This window comes from Salvelinus namaycush, chromosome 25 (genome assembly GCF_016432855.1).
Source record: "Salvelinus namaycush isolate Seneca chromosome 25, SaNama_1.0, whole genome shotgun sequence".
NCBI classification, from domain to species: domain Eukaryota; kingdom Metazoa; phylum Chordata; class Actinopteri; order Salmoniformes; family Salmonidae; genus Salvelinus; species Salvelinus namaycush.
The window spans coordinates 39,959,679-39,974,372 of record NC_052331.1 but is presented as its reverse complement, the minus strand read 5'-3'; positions in this window follow the sequence as shown (position 1 = coordinate 39,974,372).

Sequence of the window (14,694 nt, the reverse complement as noted above, 5' to 3'; positions counted from 1 at the left end):
TCCGCTTAATCTGCACTGGTCTGAGGACGCAGGATTAGGTTCAATCAAAATGTTGGAAGCTTACTGTGAATTTGCTTTGGGGCTTGTCCATATTTGAGGGAGGATTCAATGTTCAGGTTTTGAAAAGGTTTCATTTTACTGTAGGTTGTGATTTCATACATGTTTAATAACTATGTCATAAAGTTGATACGGACTCTATTCGCAGTTTAAAAATGCAGCATAAGTTGGTGTTAATGTTACAAGGAATGATACTGAATGCATCATAGGCCATCTAATAACATGAAAAGATGTAGCCTAAAGGGTTTGTCAGTTCATCGGTTTACAGAGTAGACGTCAAAACACACGTGTGGTCCTGACAGCAATTCCTAATTAGTCTGAAAAAGGCCATATATATATATATATAGAGGAGTATTCCTGTACACAGTCCTCTTTACTCCACAGTCATCAGAGTAAATTGTGTGCTTGTGGGAGTTCCATTATTAAAGCCTGTGATATTTTTAATGAAAGAAAGCAAGCAGAGGAAACATTCAACCACGGTTGAATTTCAACTGGAGGCTCAGGCTTTAACCAAAGCCACATGGCAGAAGGAGGATGAGGGAAACAGAGAGGTTGTAAAGTATACATAAAAGACGACAGACTTAGGTTTTCATCTCTCCTTTTTACGATTCCTTAGGATTTGTGTTTTAAAAAGTCTGTCGCTGCGCATTTAATGTTAGAGAGGAGATCAAAGCCATCATTCGCCCCTCAAAGCTGCCATTCACCCCTTGAGTAAATTTGATAGTACATAATTTTGTGGGGAAAAAGGTCTGTAGTCTGAAACATATACCGTCCCCTGTCGAAGTCTCAAATACATTTTAGCGTGGAATTTATTCTTCTGTTTTTATTTCGAATTTTTCATTAGCTTGTATTCAGAAGCAAAAATAGCAGAGGCATTGTAAATCAAACGTTAACTTGTGCTTTCATAATTTACAGTAACTAACAGTACCTTTTGATTGATTTACTTTATTTCACAATTAATGAAATACTAGACAGTCATACATAACTTAGTGTTTTGTGTTTTAGACCTTACAAACTAACTCACAGTGGGCAACAAAATTGGAGAAATGGGCGGATTGGCCATCTGGCAATTCTGGCAAACGCTAGATGGGCCGGATCATCTTTTTTTTGGGGTGGGCTGGTTGAAAACGGAAAGGTGGTGCCGAAAAAGTTAGAGAGACCCAAAAAAAAGGCTCTTGAGGCCGACGCTGTTAAATGTGTGAAATGAACAGCCGTATTTTCTAAAAGTTCTGGTTCTGCTGGTCCGAGTGCTGTGACTGTGTCTGTGCTGAGAAATGATGTTAGGCTTAGCACCAACAAAGCAGCTGCTGCTCCAGAAGACAGTGCAGTCGAGGTAGAGAGAAAACTGAGAAAGACACACACACCAACCAGGTTTCCATCCAAACTTTTTATGCGAGTGGATAAAAAAAAAAATGACAGGCCTGGAGACAGAACATTTGTCGCTAAACTTTACACATGTCGACAAAACAAAATGTGCTAAACAAAGTGGGATGTTTTTGTGTCAGTAAAATGTATTATGCGAGAAATGTAGGGGAAATGCTTTTATGAGCAAATATTGATATAATAACTAACCATCATATCGAAGTAAACTTGGAGTCACGTGATGTTGTGTGGTTCTCCCTCTACGACTCGATGGGAAAGCATGCAGTTTATTAGGCTACAGATTAAATAAATTATGATGAACTTCACAGGGAGGTGAAAGTACACGATGATGAGCTTGATGCTCCTTTCAAAATAAATATTGAGGGTCTTATTCTGGTGACATGAATCATGATCATCGATGCTTGTCTGTTTTGACAAATAAAAAATTATCTTGCTCTTTTGTCCATAATCGTCTCATCATGTAGGCTATACCCACACTGTATCTTCAAGCTGTTGGCTACAGCACACGTACCAATACCAGAGTGGACACACTCACTATAACACATTTTTTTTGTGAGAAACCCATCAGTAGAGTTGAAAATGCAATGAACAGTCATTTAATTGTATTTAAAAAAAAAATTGTACATGGGAATTTAACTGCAAAATGTATTTTTATGTGCCCTACGTCATCACACACAGCATTCTATCCTCAACAAGTCAATGTGATGGAAACTGCATATTGTTTTAATGTGGATTTTAGAATATTCGGATAATGAACATCTGTTGCCAATTGGATGGAAACCTAGATAGTGACACAGATTTAGCCTACAGCTGCCAGTTAATATTTTGGCTGTATATTGTATGAAATATTAGGCTAATTAACACTTAGGCCTAATGAGGGAAGGGGAAATTCGGGGGGAACACATTTGACAGGCACGAACTTGCAATAGCCTAAAAAGTCGTTAGATTGGCTTTTATAACACAGATTTCATTAGCCATTATAAAACATTAAATACAGTACTACTGCTTTTTATTAAATACATAATGTATTACTATGAAAAAAACGTAATGAATACATAACAATTGCTAAATAATCCTCTGTTAAAAGGTCTGTGTATTTTAATTGCTTATTAGCTCCTGAATCTCAGTCTCTTGAGCCAAAGAGCGGAAGTGAGTCTGGTGTCAAATTACATTACATAACCACCGCCACTGGAGGCTTGTAAGTCCTGCTTATTTTCCCACCTATTTAACTTGCTGAAATTCCTGTCATTTCTTGGCAGAAAGATATCCATACACTGTAAAACAAACCACAACGCTGGAAATCTGTCCACATCCACATAAAGTAGTATGAGGATTCTATGACAAACAATAGAAGAGAGGGAAAGAAGGAGACTGGCAGTTCCTTCATGTAGCCAATGGCTGTATTATACAGCCAAAACATTAAGGGACTGGTGGTCTCTCTCTCCTTCTCTATTGAGTTTATAAACCATTTGTAAGGCATTTATAAATTGTGTGTTCACCATTTATTAATTATAACTCCCACATTAATAAACCATTTACTAATCATTAGTAAAGTATTTTTGTATTCCCTAATCTAAAAGTGAGTGCTATTTATACTTTACAAATGTATGCGTGACCAGTGCAATTTGTCACAAAAAGATGGCCATGCCATTGGTTGACATTTCATCTGTTCCTGGTAAAAGAATAAGCTAACAACACAGGATGTTTAAAGAAATACAGTTGAAGTCGGAAGTTTACATTTACTTAGGTTGAAGTCATAAAAATTCGTTTTTCAACCACTCCAAAAATTTCTTGTTAACAAACTATAGTTTTGGCAAGTCGGTTAGGTCATCTACTTTGTGCATGACACAAGTAATTTTTCCAACAATTGTTTACAGACAGATTATTTCACTGTATCACAATTCCAGTGGATCAGAAGTTTACATACACTAAGTTGACTGTGCCTGTAAACCGCTTGGAAAATTCCAGAAAATTATGTCATGGCTTTAGAATCTTCTTATAGGCTAATTGACATAATTTGAGTCAATTGGAGGTGTACCTGTTGACGTATTTCAAGGCCTACTTTCAAACTCAGTGCCTCTTTGCTTGACATCATGGGAAAATCAAAAGAAATCAGCCAAGACCTCAGAAAAGAAAAATGTAGACCTCCACAAGTCTGGCTCATCCTTGGGAGCAATTTCCAAACGCCTGAAGGTACCATGTTCATCTATACAAACAACAGTACGCAAGTATAAACACCATGGGACCACGCAGCCGTCATACCGCTCAGGAAGGAGACGTGTTCTGTCTCCTAGAGATGTGAAAAGTGCGAATCAATCCCAGAACAACAGCAAAGAACCTTGTGAAGATGCTGGAGGAAACAGGTACAAAAGTATATTTATCCACAGTAAAACGAGTCCTATATCGACATAACCTGAAAGGCCGCACAGCAAGGAAGAAGCCACTGCTCCAAAACCGCCATAAAAAAGCCAGACTATGTTTTGCAACTGCACATGGAGACAAAGATCGTACTTTTCGGAGAAATGTCCTCTGGTCTGATGAAACAAATATATAACTGTTTGGCCATAATGACCATCATTATGTTTGGAGGAAAAAGAGGGAGGCTTGCAAGCCGAAGAACACCATCCCAACCGTGAAGCACGGGGGTGGCAGCATCCTGTTGTGGGGGTGCTTTTCTGTAGGAGGGACTAGTGCACTTCACAAAATAGATGGCATCATGAGGCAGGAAAATGATGTCGATATACTGAGGCAACATCTCAAACATCAGTCAGGAAGTTAAAGCTTTGTTATAGCTTACTTCCTCTTGAATTTGCAGACGTGTTGCTGTGCGTTTTGTTGCCAACCTTACTTTTCTAGCTGACAACTTTACGGTTTTTACTTTTTACTTTTTAAATTACCGTTTATATTTTTAGTTTTTCCATCACAACTTTTTTCCCTCATTCAACTTTTTCACTCGGGACGCTTTATCTGGACATGGTTCGTCAGCACCTTCAACAGCCGAAGCTAAGTAGTAACATTAACATGATGCCTTCTAATTGCAGTCGCTGTACTCATAATATACAGGAGAGCGATCGCCTTACGGCGAGGATAGCTGTGCTGCAAGCCCAGCTTCAGACGCAATCGTTAGGCAAGGGTAATTTCAGTGTAGGAAAGGATGAAACAGCGTAGTAAGTAGTAAGTACCAGTATTTACAGATAGTAGTATAAATCCCCCCCGCACAGTCCCCGCAGCCGGACAACTTTCTCATGGTTTCCGGAGGGAAATGCTGTAGGAATGCTCAACTGGTGTCGCTCATTCAGCCGACAGAAATTTTCAACCGGTTTTCCCCATTAAGTAGCGAGTCGGAGTCTGACTCTTGTCTCTACTCCTCCCGTTACGGGGTTAGAGACGCCGAAGCTTCCCACCATTAGCTCTGACAAATTGAAAACCCTAGTCATTGGCGACTCCATTACCCGCAGTATTAGACTTAAAACGAATCACCCAGCGATCATACACTGTTTACCAGGGGGCAGGGCTACCGACGTTAAGGCTAATCTGAAGATGGTGCTGGCTAAAGCTAAAACTGGCGAGTGTAGAGAGTATAGAGATATTGTTATCCACGTCGGCACCAACGATGTTAGGATGAAACAGTCAGAGGTCACCAAGCGCAACATAGCTTCAGCGTGTAAATTAGCTAGAAAGATGTGTCGGCATCGAGTAATTGTCTCTGGCCCCCTCCCAGTTAGGGGGAGTGATGAGCTCTACAGCAGAGTCTCACAACTCAATTGCTGGTTGAAAACTGTTTTCTGCCCCTCCCAAAAGATAGAATTTGTAGATAATTGGCCCTCTTTCTGGGACTCACCCACAACCAGGACCAAGCCTGGCCTGTTGAGAAGTGACGGACTCCATCCTAGCTGGAGGGGTGCTCTCATCTTATCTACCAACATAGACAGGGCTCTAACTCCTCTAGCTCCACAATGAAATAGGGTGCAGAAATAGGGTGCCAACCTGCCAGCTTAGTGGAGTCTGCCACTAGCATAGTCAGTGTAGTCAGCTCAGCTATCCCCATTGAGACTGTGTCTGTGCCTCGACCTAGGTTGGGCAAAACTAAACATGGCGGTGTTCGCCTTAGCAATCTCACTAGGATAAAGACCTCCTCCATTCCTGCCATTATTGAAAGAGATCGTGATACCTCACATCTCAAAATAGGGCTACTTAATGTTAGATCCCTCACTTCAAAGGCAGTTATAGTCAATGAACTAATCACTGATCATAATCTTGATGTGATTGGCCTGACTGAAACATGGCTTAAGCCTGATGAATTTACTGTGTTAAATGAGGCCTCACCTCCTGGTTACACTAGTGACCATATCCCCCGTGCATCCCGCATAGGCGGAGGTGTTGCTAACATTTACGATAGCAAATTTCAATTTACAAAAAAAAAAATGATGTTTTCGTCTTTTGAGCTTCTAGTCATGAAATCTATGCAGCCTACTCAATCACTTTTTATAGCTACTGTTTACAGGCCTCCTGGGCCATATACAGCGTTCCTCACTGAGTTCCCTGAATTCCTATCGGACCTTGTAGTCATAGCAGATAATATTCTAATTTTTGGTGATTTTAATATTCATATGGAAAAGTCCACAGACCCACTCCAAAAGGCTTTTGGAGCCATCATTGACTCAGTGGGTTTTGTCCAACATGTCTCTGGACCTACTCATTGCCACAGTCATACTCTGGACCTAGTTTTGTCCCATGGAATAAATATTGTGGATCTTAATGTTTTTCCTCATAATCCTGGACTATAGGACCACCATTTTATTACGTTTGCAATCGCAACAAATAATCTGCTCAGACCCCAACCAAGGAGCATCAAAAGTCGTGCTATAAATTCTCAGACAACACAAAGATTCCTTGATGCCCTTCCAGACTCCTTCTGCCTACCCAAGGACGTCAGAGGACAAAAATCAGTTAACCACCTAACTGAGGAACTCAATTTAACCTTGTGCAATACCCTAGATGCAGTTGCACCCCTAAAAACTAAAAACATTTGTCATAAGAAACTAGCTCCCTGGTATACAGAAAATACCCGAGCTCTGAAGCAAGCTTCCAAAAAATTGGAACGGAAATGGCGCCACACCAAACTGGAAGTCTTCCGACTAGCTTGGAAAGACAGTACCGTGCAGTATCGAAGAGCCCTCACTGCTGCTCGATCATCCTACTTTTCCAGCTTAATTGAGGAAAATAAGAACAATCCAAAATTTATTTTTGATACTTTTGCAAAGCTAACTAAAAAGCAGCATTCCCCAAGTGAGGATGGCTTTCACTTCAGCAGTAATAAATTCATGAACTTCTTTGAGGAAAAGATCATGATCATTAGAAAGCAAATTACGGACTCCTCTTTAAATCTGCGTATTCCTCCAAAGCTTAGCTGTCCTGAGTCTGCACAACTCTGCCAGGATCTAGGATCAAGAGAGACACTTAAGTGTTTTAGTACTATATCTCTTGACACTATATCTCTTGATACTATATCTCTTTTAGTACTATATCTCTTGACACAAGGCCTCTAAACCTTCAAGCTGCATACTGGATCCTATTCCAACTAAACTACTGAAAGAGCTGCTTCATGTGCTTGGCCCTCCTATGTTGAACATAATAAACGGCTCTCTATCCACCGGATGTGTACCAAACTCACTAAAAGTGGCAGTAATAAAGCCTCTCTTGAAAAAGCCAAACCTTGACCCAGAAAATATAAAAAACTATCGGCCTATATTGAATCTTCCATTCCTCTCAAAATTTTTTGAAAAAGCTGTTGCGCAGCAACTCACTGCCTTCCTGAAGACAAACAATGTATACGAAATGCTTCAGTCTGGTTTTAGACCCCATCATAGCACTGAGACTGCACTTGTGAAGGTGGTAAATGACCTTTTAATGGCGTCAGACCGAGGCTCTGCATCTGTCCTCGTGCTACTAGACCTTAGTGCTGCCTTTGATACCATCGATCACCACATTCTTTTGGAGAGACTGTAAACCCAAATTGGTCTACACGGACAAGTTCTGGCCTGGTTTAGATCTTATCTGTTGGAAAGATATCAGTTTGTCTCTGTGAATGGTTTGTCCTCTGACAAATCAACTGTACATTTCGGTGTTCCTCAAGGTTCCGTTTTAGGACCACTATTGTTTTCACTATATATTTTACCTCTTGGGGATGTCATTCGAAAACATAATGTTAACTTTCACTGCTATGCGGATGACACACAGCTGTACATTTCAATGAAACATGGTGAAGCCCCAAAATTGCCCTCGCTAGAAGCCTGTGTTTCAGACATAAGGAAGTGGATGGCTGAAAACTTTCTACTTTTAAACTCGGACAAAACAGAGATGCTTGTTCTAGGTCCCAAGAAACAAAGAGATATTCTATTAAATCTGACAATTAATCTTGATGGTTGTAAAGTCGTCTCAAATAAAACTGTGAAGGACCTCGGCGTTACTCTGGACCCTGATCTCTCTTTTTACGAACATATCAAGACTGTTTCAAGGACAGCTTTTTTCCATCTACGTAACATTGCAAAAATCTGAAATCTTCTGTCCAAAAATGATGCAGAAAAATTAATCCATGCTTTTGTTACTTCTAGGTTAGACTACTGCAATGCTCTACTTTCCGGCTACCCGGATAAAGCACTAAATAAACTTCAGTTAGTGCTAAATACGGCTGCTAGAATCCTGACTAGAACCAAGAAATTTGATCATATTACTCCAGTGCTAGCTTCCCTACACTGGCTTCCTGTTAAGGCAAGGGCTGATTTCAAGGTTTTACTGTTAACCTATAAAGCGTTACATGGGCTTGCTCCTACCTATCTTTCCGAGTTGGTCCTGCCGTACATACCTACACGTACGCTACGGTCACAAGACGCAGGCCTCCTAATTGTCCCTAGAATTTCTAAGCAAACAGCTGGAGGCAGGGCTTTCTCCTATAGATCTCAATTTTTATGGAATAGTCTGCCTACCCATGTGAGAGACGCAGACTCTGTCTCAACCTTTAAGTCTTTACTGAAGACTCATCTCTTCAGTAGGTCATCTGATTGAGTGTAGTCTGGCCCAGGAGTGTGAAGGTGAACGGAAAGGCTCTGGAGCAACGAACCGCCCTTGCTGTCTCTGCCTGGCCGGTTCCCCTCTCTCCACTGGGATTCTCTGCCTCTAACCCTATTACAGGGGCTGAGTCACTGGCTTACTGGTGCTCTTTCATGCCGTCCCTAGGAGGGGTGCGTCACTTGAGTGGGTTGAGTTACTGACGTGATCTTCCTGTCTGGGTTGGCGCCCCCCTTGGTTTGTGCTGTGGTGGAGATCTTTGTGGGCTATACTCGGCCTTGTCTCAGGATGGTAAGTTGGTGGTTGAAGATATCCCTCTAGTGGTGTGGGGGCTGTGCTTTGGCAAAGTGGGTGGGGTTATATCCTTCCTGTTTGGCCCTGTCCGGGGGTATCATCGGATGGGGCCACAGTGTCTCCTGACCCCTCCTGTCTCAGCCTCCAGTATTTATGCTGCAGTAGTTTATGTGTCGGGGGGCTAGGGTCAGTTGGTTATATCTGGAGTACTTCTCCTGTCTTATCCGGTGTCCTGTGCGAATTTAAGTATGCTCTCTCTAATTCTCTCTTTCTCTCTTTCTTTCTCTCTCTCGGAGGACCTGAGCCCTAGGACCATGCGTCAGGACTACCGGGCATGATGACTCCTTGCTGTCCCCAGTCCACCTGGCCTTGCTGCTGTTCCAGTTTCAACTGTTCTGCTTGTGGCTATGGAACCCTGACCTGTCCACCGGACGTGCTACCTGTCCCAGACCTGCTGTTTTCAACTCTCTAGAGACCGCAGGAGCGGTAGAGATACTCTTAATGATCGGCTATGAAAAGCCAACTGACATTTACTCCTGATTATTATTTGACCATGCTGGTCATTTATGAACATTTGAACATCTTGGCCATGTTCTGTTATAATCTCCACCCGGCACAGCCAGAAGAGGACTGGCCACCCCTCATAGCCTGGTTCCTCTCTAGGTTTCTTCCTAGGTTTTGGCCTTTCTAGGGAGTTTTTCCTAGCCGCCGTGCTTCTACACCTGCATTGCTTGCTGTTTGGGGTTTTAGGCTGGGTTTCTGTACAGCACTTCGAGATATTAGCTGATGTACGAAGGGCTATATAAATAAACTTGATTTGAAACTTGATTTGGTCGCAAATGGGTCTTCCAAATGGACAATGACCCCAAGCATACTTCCAAAGTTGTGGCAAAATGGCTTAAGGACAACAAAGTCAAGGTATTGGAGTGGCCATCACAAAGCCCTCATTCCTATAGAAAATGTGTGGGCAGAACTGAAAAGCATGTGCGAGCAAGGAGGCCTACAAACCTGACTCAGTTACACCAGCTTTGTCAGGAGGAATGGGCACAAATTCACCCAACTTATTGTGGGAAGCTTGTGGAAGGCTACCTGAAACGTTTGACCGAAGTTAAACCATTTAAAGACAATGCTACCAAATACTAATTGAGTGTATGTAAACTTCTGACCCACTGGGAATGTGATGAAAGAAATAAAAGCTGATATAAATCCTTCTCTCTACTATTATTCTGACATTTCACATTCTTAAAATCAAGTGGTCATCCTAACTGGCCCAAGACAGGGATTTTTACTGGGATTAAATGTCAGGAATTGTGAAAAACTGAGTTTAAATGTATTTGGCTAAGGTGTATTTAAACTTCTGACGTCAACTGTACATATACATGTGTGAATAACTAGCTCATTAACATTTACAAATGTGGGAGTAATGATTAATAAATGGTGAGCAAATGATTTGTAAAATGTTACCCTGGGATGTTGCTGGGCCCAGCACAGGCAGTGTTGTCCTCTGGTCTTCTGGTCCCAGTGCAGTGAGAAAGGATGCTAGGCTTAGCAAAGACAGCTCAGAGGTGAGTGCAGTGGAGGTATGAAGAAAACAAAGAGACACAGATATACTGCCAGTTCCTTAATATGTTCAAATCAAATCAAACTTTATTTGTCACATGCAAGTCTACAACAAGTATAGACTTTACCGTGAAATGCTTACTTACAAGCCCTTAACCAACAGTGCAGTTCAAGAAGAAGAAAAAATGTACCAAGTAGGCTAAAATAAAAAGTTCTAATAAAAAGTAATACAATAACAACAACAATAACGAGGCTAAATACAGGGGGCACCGGTACCGAGTCAGTGTGCAGGGGTTCAGGCTAGTTGAGGTAATCTGTTCATGTAGGTGGGGGCGAAGTGACCATGCATAGGTAACAAACAAACAGCGAATAGCAGCAGTGTACAAAGGGGGGGGGGGGGGTCAGTCAATGTAAATTGTCCGGTGGCGATTTTATGAATTGTTCAGCAGTCTTAGAAGCTGTTGAGGAGCCTTTTGGTCCTATACTTGGCGCTCAGGGTACCGCTTGCCGTGCGGTAGCAGAGAAAACAGTCTATAACTTGGGTGACTGGAGTCTCTGACAATTTTATGGGCTTTTCTCTGACACCGCCTATTATATAGGTCCTGGATGGCAGGAAGCTTGGCTCCAGTGATGTACTGGGCCATTCGCACTACCCTCTGTAGCGCCTTATAGTCAGTTGCCATACCAGGCGGTGATGCAACCGGTCAGGATGCTTTCGATGGTGCAGCTGTAGAACCTTTTGAGGATCTGGGGACCCATGCCAAATCTTTTCAGTCTCATGAGGGGGAAAAAAGTTTCATGACTGTCTTGGTATGTTTGGACCATGATAGTTCGTTTGTGATGTGGACACCAAGGAACTTGAAACTCTCGACCCGCTCCACCACAGCCCAGTTGATGTCAATGGGGGCCTGTTCGGTCTGCCTTTTCCTGTAGTCCACGATCAGCTCCTTAGTCTTGCTCACACTGAGGGAGAGGTTGTTGTCCTGGCTCCACACTGCCAGTTCTCTGACCACCTCCCTATAGGCCGACTCATTGTTGTCGGGGATCAGGCCTACCACTGTTATGTCGTCAGCAAACTTAATGATGGTGTTGGAGTCGTGTTTGGCCACTCAATCGTCGGTGAACAGGGAATACAGGAGAGGAGTAAGTACACACCCTTGAGGGGCCCGTGTGTTAAGGATCAGCGTGGCAGATGTGTTGTTGCCTACTCTTACCACCTGGGGGCGGCCCGTCAGGAAGTCTAGGATCCAGTTGCAGAGGGAGGTGTTTAGTCCCAGAGTCCTTACTTAGTGATGAGCTTCGTGGGCACTATGGTGTTGAAGCTGAGCTGTAGTCAATGAACAGCATTCTCACATAGGTGTTCCTTTTGTCCAGGTGAGAAAGGGCAGTGTGGAGTGTGATTGAGATTGCGTCATCTGTAGATCTGTTGGGGCGGTATGTGAATTGGAGTGGGTCTAGGAGGATGCTGCTGATGTGAGCCATGACCAGCCTTTCAAAGCACTTAATGGCTACCGACGTGAGTGCCACGGGGCGGTAATCATTTAGGCAGGTTACAGACGCTTCCTTGGGCACAGGGACTATGGTGGTCTGCTTGAAACATGTAGGTATTACAGACTTGGTCAGGGAGAGGTTGAAAATGTCACTGAAGACACTTGACAGTTGGTCTGCGCATGCTTTGAGTACACATCCTGGTAATCCGTCTGGCCCAGCGGCTTTGTGAATGTTGAATGTTAAAGGTTTTGTTCACATTGGCTACCGAGAGCGTTATCACACAGTCATCCAGAACAGCTGGTGCTCTCGTGCATGCTTCAGTGTTGCTTGCCTCGAAGCAAGCATAAACGGCGTTTAGCTCATCTGGTAGGCTCGCGTCCCTGGGCAGCTCACGTCTGGGTTCCCCTTTGCAGTCCGTAATAGTTTTCAAGCCCTGCCACATCCGACGAGCGTCAGAGCCGGTGTAGTAGGATGCAATCTTAATCCTGTATTGACGCCGCTTTGCTTGTTTGATGGTTCGTCTGAGGGCATAGCGAGATTTTTTATAAGCGTCCAGATTGGTCTCCCGCTCTTTGAAAGCGGCAGCTCTAGCCTAGCTCGATGCGGATGTTGCCTGTAATCCATGACTTCTGGTTGGGATATGTACGCCGATGACTGAGATGGTGTATTCCTCAGATGAATCCCATCTGACCACTTCCATATTGAGCGAGTCACTGGTACGTCCTGCTTTAGTGTTTGCTTGTTAGAAGGAATCAGGAGGATAGAATTATGGTCAGATTTGCCAAATGGAGGGTGGGGGAGAGCTTTGTATGCATCTCTGTGTGTGGAGTAAAGGTGGTCTAGGATTTGTTTTCCCCTGGTTACACATGTGACATGCTGGTAAAAAGTTGGTGAAACTGATTTAAGTTTGCCTGCATTAAAGTCCCCGGCCATTAGGAGCGTCGCTTCTGGGTGAGAATTTTCTTCTTTGCTTATGGCCTTATAGTTGGTTGAGAGCGGTCTTAGTGCCAGCTTCGCTTTGTGGTGGTAAATAGACGGCTACGAATAATACAGATGAGAACTCTCTTGATAGATAGTGTGGTCTACAGCTTATCATAAGGTACTCTACCTCAGGCGAGCAATACCTCGAGACTTCTTTAATATTAGACATTGCACACCAGCTTTTATTGACAAAAAGACACACACACCCACCCCTCGTCTTACCAGAGGTAATGTCTCTGTTCTGCCGGTGCATGAAAAATCCCACTAGCTCTATATTGTTCATATCTTTGGTCAGCCACGTCTCGGTGAAACATAAGATGTTACAGTTTTTAATGTCCCGTTGGTAGGATAATCTTAATCGTAGGTCATTAATTTTATTTTCCAATGATTGCACGTTAGCAAGAAGAATGGAAGGCAATGGGAGTTTAGGCGCTCGATTCTCAGAAGGGTACTCGATCTGCAGCCTCTTTTCCGGGGGCGTCTTTTCTTCACGCAAAAGGCGTGGATCTGGGCCTGTTCCAGTGAAAGCAGGATATCCTTCTCGTCGGACTTGTTAAAGGAAAAAGTTTCTTCCAGTCCGCGGTGAGTATCACTTTTCTGATGTCCAGAAGTTATTTTTGGTCATAAGAGATGGTAGCAGCAACATTGTGTACACAATAAGTTAAAAAATAAGTTACACAAAATGCAAAAAAAATATTTAAAAAATGGCACAATTGGTTGGGAGAATGTAAAACGTCAGCCATGTTCTATGGCACCATCTTCATATAGTTATCTCTATACAGATGTACTGCTAGTTCCTTTATTCACTGAACAAAAATATAATCGCAACATGTAAAGTGTTGGTCCCATGTTTCATGAGCTGAAATAAAAGATCCCAGAAATGTTCCATACGCACAAATTGTTTATTTCTCTCAAATATTGTGCACAAATTTATTTACATCCCTGTTCGTGAGCATTTCTTATTTGCCAAGATAACCCATCCACCTGACAGGTGTGGCATATCAAGAAGCTGATTAAACAGCATGATCATTACACAGGTGCACCTTGTGCTGGGGACAATAAAAGGCCACTTTAAAATGTGCAGGTTGTCACACAACACAATGACACAGATGTATCATGTTTTGAGGGAGAGTGCAATTGGCATGCTGACTACAGGAATGTCCACCAGAGCTGTTGCCAGAGAATTGAATGTTAATTTCTCTACCATAAGCAACCTCGCATGTCGTTTTAGAGAATTTGGCGGTACGTCCAACCGGCCCCACAACTGCAGACCACATTTACTGTATGGTGTCAGGTGGGCAAGCGGTTTACTGATGTCAACGTTGTGAACAGAGTGCCCCATGGTGGGGTTATGGTATGGGCAGGCATAATCTACGGACATTGAACAAAATCGCATTTTATCGATGGCAATTTGAATGCACAGAGATACAGTTTAGAGATCTTGAGGCCCGTTGTCGTGCCATTCATCCGCTGCCATCACCTCGTGTTTCCACATGATCATGTTGCGAGGATCTGTACACAATTCCTGGAAGCTGAAAATGTCCCAGTTCTTCCATGACCTGCATACTCACTTGACATTTCACCCATTGAGCATGTTTGGGATGCTCCGGATCGATGTGTACGACAGCGTGTTCAAGTTCCCACCAATATAAAGCAACTTCGCACAGCCACTGAAGAGGAGTGGGACAACATTCCACAGGCCACAATCAACAGCATGACCAACTCTATGCGAAGGAGATGTGTCGCGCTGCATGAGGCAAATGGTGGTCTGAGGTAACGGAACGCATGAGAACAAAAATCTCCTTTATAATACAGCGTTGCATGCATATCATCACATTTGCGTGGTGGCAGAGCAGTAGA